Raw genomic sequence first — 9,287 nt, 5'->3', positions numbered from 1 at the left:
GGAAAGGCAGCTAACTTTCAACTGAGGTTCTTTCTTATGTGGGAAGGCACAGGATGGTCTCTGCTGGCCTTCTCTCCAGGCCTCTGGGTTCCAACAGCTTTCCCCGGGGTGATTTCTTTCTGCATCTCCAAAGGCCTGGGCTGAGCTGCAAGTGCTGAGATGAGGTATGCTAAGCTGCTTGGGCTGTGCTACGTTGAGCTCTCTCATTTAAGTACCAGCCAATTAAGTCAAACATCATTCATTGCAGCAGGCATGACTCCTAGCCAACTGCAGATGTAATCAGCAACAGATAAGGTTCATGCACCGTTGGCTCATGTCCACTGCAACAGAAGTAGGTGCCTTCACCTGGCCAAGTTGACAACTGAATCTAACTACCACATGTCCAGCCCTTGTCAACTTGGCAACTCCACGCATTATCTTAAACAATATTAAGGTGCAAAAAATGCTCTTCTGGCTGTGGACCTGTGAATCTCAAAACAAGTTGTCTGGTGCCAATATGCAAAGGAGGATATTCACAGAATATAAGCTTACATTTCCATAGGGAGAAATTGGAAGAAACACAGATGTAAAACCTGCAGGGCAAGCACTGTGGGATTTCAAAGTCCGAAAGTCATTTATCCTCCGGTTTTAGAAAGTGGCAGTCCCACCCTTTCCAAGGGCCTATGCAGTGGCCCGCCTCTTTCCAAATCAACCTCAGGGAACATTGAGGAGATCACCTTTTTCTCGGCTCCAACTTCTCCAGGCATCAGGGCTATACCTAGGCTGTCTGCCATTTCCGGGGCACATGCTCAACCCCCCCATGTAGTGGCAGCCAGGCTCTCCCCAGTCCCCAAGGAGCATGCTGTACCTTTTCCAAGGCCTGAGGTGCACAACTCTTCCACTGCAATGAAATGGGACATTCATCCTCTGATCCCAGAGCAAACTCACCCTATTCATGTATATGGGTGGGTCCACTCTCCTGGCTGAGGTTTCTTGGCTTCCGACCTGAGCGCTCATGGTTCTCACTCTGCAAACTCCAATTTGTCCCTTTGTGTCCCCCTTTGTCCAGATTGGCAGTGGTTCTGTTTACACCAACAGTCTCTTCAAGCACTCCAGGACTTCTCCATTATTCTTTTCACAGTTCCTCCAAAATCTTCCCTTTAACCATCCAAAAAACTGTTCCAACATATCTGTTATTTGCAAACTGCAGCAGCACCCCACTCTCCGGTACCAAATCTGTTCCAGTTTGCTGGCTGTCAGAATGCAACACACCAGAGAAAGATTGCCTTTTAATAAAAGGGGATTTATTTTGTTAGTTCTTCAGAGGAAGGGCAGCTAACCTTCAACTGAGGTTTTTTCTTGGTGGGAAGGCACAGGATGGTCTCCATTGGCCTTCTCTCCAGGCCTCTGGGTTCTAACAACTTTCCCCAGGGTGATTTCTTTCTGCATCTCCAAAGGCCTGGGTTGAGCTGCGAGTGCTGAGATTAGGTATGCTGAGCTGCTTGGGCTGTGCTATGTTGAGCTCTCTCATTTAAACACCAGCCAATTAAGTCAAGCATCATTCATTACAGCAGGCACACCTTTTAGCCGACTGCAGCTGTAATCAGCAACAGATGAGGTTCATGCACCTTTGGCTCATGACCACAGCAACAGAAGTAGGTGCATTCACCTGGCCAAGTTGACAACTGAATCTAATCACCACAGCTATTATCAAACTCTTCTTCAAGCTATTTAAAGTATGTCCCAAAATAATTAATACTATACCTATTACAGAAATATATGTATACATTTCTTTCACCAATTTAATGGCCAAAATATTTTGGTAATAATGAAAATTATTAAAATTAAAGAAAATTAAAAGTGTTTTTAATTTTCTTTGATTTTTAGTTTGGTTGGTTATTTTCATATTTCTATAAAATCATCTTTACTAATATATCAAGGGAAGGATGATTTTTTTTTCACATGGGCAGGCACCGGGAGTCAAACTTGGGTCTCTGGCATGGCAGACTAGAACTCTGCTACTGAGCCACCATGGCCCACCCTAGAGAAGGGTGATTTTATAGTTCTAGTAAACTTCCTCAAAAATACAGAACATCATTAATAGGTAAGGATATCTCATTAGATTTCAAAAAAGTAATAGAAATGAAGAATTTATTGAAAATTAAATGAACTTTTAATTGCAGTTCAAATACACAATGTTTAATTCTGAAGAATAATTCTTAGACTATCCCCAGTTGCAATATTCATCATAGTAAAGCTTCTCATTATGGACTTGTCATCTTTTCTCTAGCTCATAGCCTAGATGATGGACATTATAAGAAGACTACATTGTCTAGATGTTAATTGTAGTTTAGGTTTTTGCTGTTTGTTTGACACAATCTGCTTCAATTAGTTCTGGGTTAGTAGTGATGATTTATCAAGGGCAATTATTCTTTATTGAAATGTTCTTCACTCTAATATGCATAGTTCTGTTTATGAACAAGTAATGAGATTATGAGTAAGAATTAAATGGTATGCCATTGCTTATCCCATCTTTTATTGCAGCATGCTGTGAAATAGGAATAGCAATCACAGATGAAAACCATGTCCCTTATGTTTTTGAAGGAGTTAATAGTACCCTTTGGAGTTGCTAATTGGCAAAAATCTGCAACCACAGGCTTTTCAGGTACAGTTACCATGGAAAATTTGCTTTGAAGTTCAAATGTGAATATCTGACTTAATTTTCTTTCTAGGTTTAGGGGCTAGATGAAAATCATTATCATTCTTACACAGACAAGTCTTTGTTGAGACACCTGACAAATGATTGCTATCATAATAATTGTGGGTATTCATGTAAGAGATATAAGCTATATAAGAAAGACTTTTCCTCACGTTTTGCAATCATTTTCAGTCTTTATTCTTCCTAGAGTATTTGAAGTCCATAGAAGTATGAGGAAAAATATTTTAGTATTGTCCTCTAGTGTTGTGTAAGTTTCAACAATAAGTTGATTCATATGTCTCCAATGTAGAAATGTTTAAAATCTCAGTCAAGGGTCTTGGTAAGGGTCTTGTGAATACAGAAAAAAAAATGGTAAAATTTATGACCATGTAAGTAGATTTATTTTAACACATTGAACTTGTGCCTTCTCAAATGATCATAAACCAAAAATGTGGTTTATGAATATTAGGTAAGCTTTAAAATATGCTGATAAAGAGAAGTTAATTTTTATTTACAATTTTACTAATAAAGTAAGTGCTGGATTTTCTACTTTAACTTGGTAGAGGATATTCTATGTGAAATACAAGAAGGTGTTCAAAATAATAAGCATGCATTTGAATAAGCCAATATAAAGTGGGGATAGATAAACTAAAAGAATTAAAAATACAAGTAAAGAAAAATTGGGGGGATGAATAAACTGTTGTTAAATAGTAAGATTACTACAGTGATAAAGTGAGTATACTAAAGCACCTCAAGCATAGTGCATAGTATGTGGTCTATTATTTCCTTTCCTAGAGCAGTATCACTTTTACATTATTTCTTGACAATAGCAAGAAAGCAATAATTTAAAGACACAATACTTAAGGCATACAAATCTATAAAACTATCAGATTAGATAAATCTGAAAACAGTTTATTAAGTGACAGGCCATATTCATATGTATTGTAAACAATAAAGCAAACACATATAGGTGTAAAAATTCCCTGAATTATAATACTTTATATGCCTACATTAAGAAATGTATTTCCGGGAGGGCCACGGTGGCTCAGCAGGCAGGAATGCTTGCCTGCGATGCCAGAGGACCTGGTGCCTGCCCATGTAAAAAAAAAAAAAGAAATATATTTCCTAATATGACTCTATTTGCTAAAGGCTATGAGTCAGCCTTATAAATCGAATACCCATTACTTAATTACTTTCTAATTTCCTCTTATTTCAGTGTCTTATAGACTAGAACTGATGTCAAATAAGAAATAGGATATGATATTCATTGTTGTAGTAGTAAGCTTTTTTTTTGGCATGGACAGGCACCTGGAATCCAACCCAGGTCTCCAGCATGACAGGGGAGAACTCTGCCACTGAGCTACCATCGCACTGCCCCTGTAGTTAACTTTTAAAAAGGCAAAAATGAAAAGGCCTTTATCAAATTTTTTGTTAATTAAAAAATTTTATGTTCAATGTGTTTTTTCAAAAGTAACGTTGGTTTAATAACATCATATATATTATTGTTCTATAGAGAAATTATCTTAAGTAGTTGATAAAAGAGTCAATTGTTTTACATTGAACTTTCTGTTCCATAAAATTTTTATGTGCATTTCTTGGGGTATATTGCAAATAACTGGAAAAACTAAATTAAGAAAACCAATAAAAGGATTGAAAAGTACTTTATTAATTAAACCTCAAAAGGTGTAAGTATAATGCAAGCTATTATGCAGCAACACACTAATACTCCCTGTAAAACCAAGAAATTCTGCTTAGTAAAACAGTAATGACCATGAGATTGTAATTCTTATGAGAATAGGATTATTGATTAATCATCTTTCGTTCTCTAATGTCTAGTCCAATGCTTTACTGGTAGCTCTTTCATAGATAATTTTGAAAATTATAGCTTCATAAGTAAATGATCATGAGCAATAATGCAAGAGTATTTTTAAAGGGATGGGCTTATAAAATATTTAAGGTACTTTAGCATAGCTTTAAGAATAAAATCAGTCCCTCTTTCCATGACTTTCAAAATGATTAACAGCATGAACTGGGATAAAGAGCTTGGTGCCATAGTTTTTTGAAAATAAGGAATGGTCACCATTTTATTCTGAAACCTCTTTGAGATTTAGTTTATTCATCTGTAAATTGAAGGAATAATTTCTGCTTTACAACATTGAATTGTTGTGAGGTTTAAATTAGTCAATATGTCTAAAGAGCTTAGAATAAGGTTTGACGCATAATTTGCATTCAGTAAATTTTTTGTCTATGTAGATATAAAATAGAATACTACATAAAATATGATAGTGTGCACAGAAAATTTTAATCTGTTCTTACCAAAGACAAACATTTTAATTGCTATACATTTTCATAATTCTTCAAAACTCTTTCACTTTTATGGCTTAAGAGCCTCACAAAAATCCCAAATAAGCATGAAAGATAATAGTTTTCATGATTTTTGTACAGATTATATTATCGAAAATTAAAGCAGATGAATAAAATACAAAGACGCTCGTGAAGAAACAGAAAAGTTTGAGAAACCACACTTCTACATTTTCATTGTTTATTTATTCCATTCTTTCTGGCATAAAGATTAATAGACTACCTATATCTGGCAATCAGTGTTAATTACAAGGCAAATTATTGGGCTATAGTATATGATATTTAATGTTATTTTTTAGCCCTAACATTCCTTGAGTATGTATTTTTGAATGGAATACATGTTCAGAAAATTCGTATAATGCTTAAGTCCTAATGTATTAAAACTTACTTTTTTAAAATTCTACATTTAATTAAGCTTTAAAAACTGCACTTCTAAATCCACTTAGGCATAGTTTTATTAAGTGTTCTGGAGCTGTTCAAGTAAGGCCTAGCTACTTCTTATTTTTCTAAAATATTGTCCAGCAAATGAAGTAATAACATTCCCTAGCATTTGCCAAACGTTTGATATTTGGCTTTCAAAAACCGAATCATATAGCACTAATTGTTTATATGTCTGTCACTGTCAAGACTGCATTTCCTAATAGTTGTTTTAAAAATTAAGATGCTCTCAATAGACATTTTATTATTATATTATCATTCAGTGTTCAAGGGAATAATATCTAATAACTTCCTATGGACTCTCAATCCAAAACATATAGTTAATTATATAAATTTTAAGTCTATGCATCTTTTTCCTGAACATAACACAAGCATTCTTCCAAAGCCCCTAACATAAGTTAAGGTGGAACTTGAATTTTCCACAGACTTCAGAAGCCTTCAGATCCAGCTGAGAATTACAATGCATTTTAGTTTGCAGAGCTGCCCAAAGCAGATACCACAAAATGGTTTGGCTTTTTAGCAATCAGAATTTATTAGCTTACAGGCTTACAGTTTTGAGGCTACAAAAATGTCTGAATCATGGCATCCCCAAGCTGATGCTTTCTCCCTGAAGAATGGCTGCTGGCAATCCTAGACTCCTCCATTATATGGCAAGGCACATTATGGCATCTGCAGGTCTCTCCCTTCTCTTACACGTTTCTTTGCTTTCAGCTTCCTTCTTCTATAACTTTTATCTCTCTTTCTCTGAATTCCATCCTTTATAAAGGCCTCTAGTAAGAGTATTAAAATCCACACTGAATGAGGTGGGTCACACTTTAACTTAAGTAACTTCACCAAAAGATCTTACTTAACATTGCGTCCATGCCCACAGGAATGGATTGACTTAAAGAACATGCTTTTCTGGGGTATATACAGCTTCAAACCACCACATTTTGACATCGACATTTCAATATTCACTTAAGTGAAATTCTTTTGTTCAAATCACCAATATGTCTTTGAAGTGTTTCCCTGTCGATATATACAGCTCTATCTCAGTGTATGCTAGTTGTTATAAAGTATTCCATTACACAAATAAATTATTGAATTTATAGTACTTTTTTCATATATGCATATAAATCAGGTTTTTAATACTTGTGTAAGGAACTCCAATAATATTATGAGTTCACTTCTGCTTTGTTTTGGGGTTGAAGAACCAATATTCTCCTACCAATTTCCATTTATTTTCTTTCAGGCACTGCCTCTTCATCTATTCTGCGGCACTAATATCTGTATACTGGGGCTCTCAAAGAACTCAGAGAGTCAGGGACAAATTTAAGAAGAATGTTGCCATATCCTTCAAACGACTTTTAGCTAAAAGGAGCTCAAAGCATCGATATTTTCAGTAAACACGTATAACATTTATAGCTTTTTCAACAATTGTAGCTTAGAAAATAATTCTCTTCTAAAAAAATGTACACCTAAAGTATTTTGTAGGGTATTTCAAAGTCATCTCTCCATAAAAATGCAATTGCAATATCAGTCCCCTGCTTCAGTTTTCTTTATAACATTGAGAACATGAAGTGAGATTGAATTTTTGTGCCACAATTTCCTGAAAATACACCTTTCTACTTCTAGATTCTAGACACATGTCCTTCACATTAAACTCAGAAGAGTAAGTCCCACTAATTATTTTTTAAGCCTCCCCCCAAAAAATAGTAAGGGCTTAGTTTTAAATCATTATAGTGATTCCTGGATTTTTCTTACCTAAGAATAGATGGTCTATATAATAGACAACTTCTCGTTCCCATGTTCATGAATTCTGTAGTTTTAGTTCCATAAGACATATCTGCCAATATCAGAACCCTCACAGAAACAGTTTGGTGTCCCTTTCAGGAAGATCTACAGTTTCTATACAGGTATACTAATGATCAGACCCATGATACAAATTTGCAATGTATGCTAAAGCTTGTTTAAATTAAACTTATATCAAAACTGGGGCTATGTTAATAAATGTTTTAATGATACATTAAAAGCAGCTTTCCACCTCATGAGATTGTGTATATACAAAATAAAACATTACATTAATATTCATAATTTATTTGTAAAAGAAAGTCTAAATTTAAAACTCACTAATTTTGTCATGTGGGTGATTCTATGGCAGATGATGGATTGAACACACTTTTCTAGATGCTTGAACTGCAACACGAAGCTACTAATAGCAATGGATCAAGTTGAATTTAATGTTTGAGACTGAAAGCTACAAAACCACATCAAGCACTATTGATTTTCCTTAAGTGCTGAAGCTTTTAAGGGGATCTTACAAGGAATTGTACTGCATAGAACTGTGCACCATCAATTCTGCTGAATTCTGAAAGTTGGATACTGTTTGGGAGGACAAAACAAATGGAAGGACCTTTGGGGTTAATAAAAGTAAAGTCAAGTTCCCAAAGAATTGTTTGGTGGGAAATTGGAAATGCATCAACACCATTCAGCCTTTCTTAGGGGAATGGTTGAGATAAGATGCTATCAGATGCTGTCATCAAGGATAACAAAAAAAGCTAAGATAGCACATGGAGTCTTGCTCCACTGCTCTTTAAACACATGGGACATGGCTGGCTCACCAATCATGTTCACACGACCTGAACATCATCAAATATATACATGACAAAAGCATCACACACAAGGCACTGCATTTACAAATACTGTCACCACATTAAATGATTTGTTTCAACTTACCATCACATATTCTTCCTTCTTCCTGACTGTTTACTTTAAACTATCATGCAGTACATCGCTTAACTTATACTTTTCCAAGGCCTATCACCTAGCAAAAGATATGTTGGGTCATCAAAATGTAAGTTCAAGGTGTTTAAACTGTTTTCTGATGATGCCTTGAATTAAAACTTTTTTTATTTCAAGAGCTCTAAGTCAAGAAAACAATTTTGAAAGGGTCAAATGAGATTTGTTATCCTCTTACATCTGACTTGTATAAATGTTTACAGTGTTTATTTACCAAATGATGAATACCTACATCAATAAAATTTTATAGTAATTTTTCAATAGTCATTTTTCTTGGACTAGGGGAAGTATAATCTTATTATTGAAACTGAAGCCCTTCTTTTTATTTTTCCATGTATACTGAATAATTGGGAACTCACTATTTTCATCTCACTACTCATTTGCATACTGCTTCTATTGAGAAATCTTTCACATCTAAAAGTTCAGATTTTAAAAATGGCTTTTTTTTCCATAAAAAAACATTTTGTTTTATTTTTCTCCTTGATTTTATTAACCAAACATAAAATATGCTTCATAATTATGGAAGAAAATGTTTTGTGGCAGTCTTTTGAAAATTTTTATTATAGTAAAAGAAGCAGTTTTGTTTAGAATAGTGGCTTTGCAAGTAGAATACTTGATTTGGTGGAAAATTATATTACATGATGGGCTAGCCGCATCGTTTTTTTTACAAGCAACATAACTGAGCGTATAAATTTAAACATCACCTCATAACAGACATTATAAAAATAAAGTAGAATTTTAACAATAAGGAAAACATGACTGAAAAAGCTCAGATGTATAAAATATTTAGACATCTTTTGAAGAGTAGTAATAACTTGGAAAATTAGCATCTGCTTACCATGGAAGCAGAGTAAACATTAAGGTTTGAATGGGTGAACTTTGAATATTTACCTAAGAGAGTAAACACTTACCATGAGAGAAAAACTTGCAAACAAAAACAAATATCCTTGAGAGTTAGGGAAACTATCTCTTCTATGTTATAAGTCTCCAATTTTCATGGTCTCTTAATGGATGGAGACTAGATGTTCCTTTA

This window comes from Tamandua tetradactyla, chromosome 10, assembly GCF_023851605.1.
Source record: "Tamandua tetradactyla isolate mTamTet1 chromosome 10, mTamTet1.pri, whole genome shotgun sequence".
In the NCBI taxonomy this organism is placed as follows: Eukaryota; Metazoa; Chordata; class Mammalia; order Pilosa; family Myrmecophagidae; genus Tamandua; species Tamandua tetradactyla.
This window is presented reverse-complemented; position numbering follows the sequence as displayed.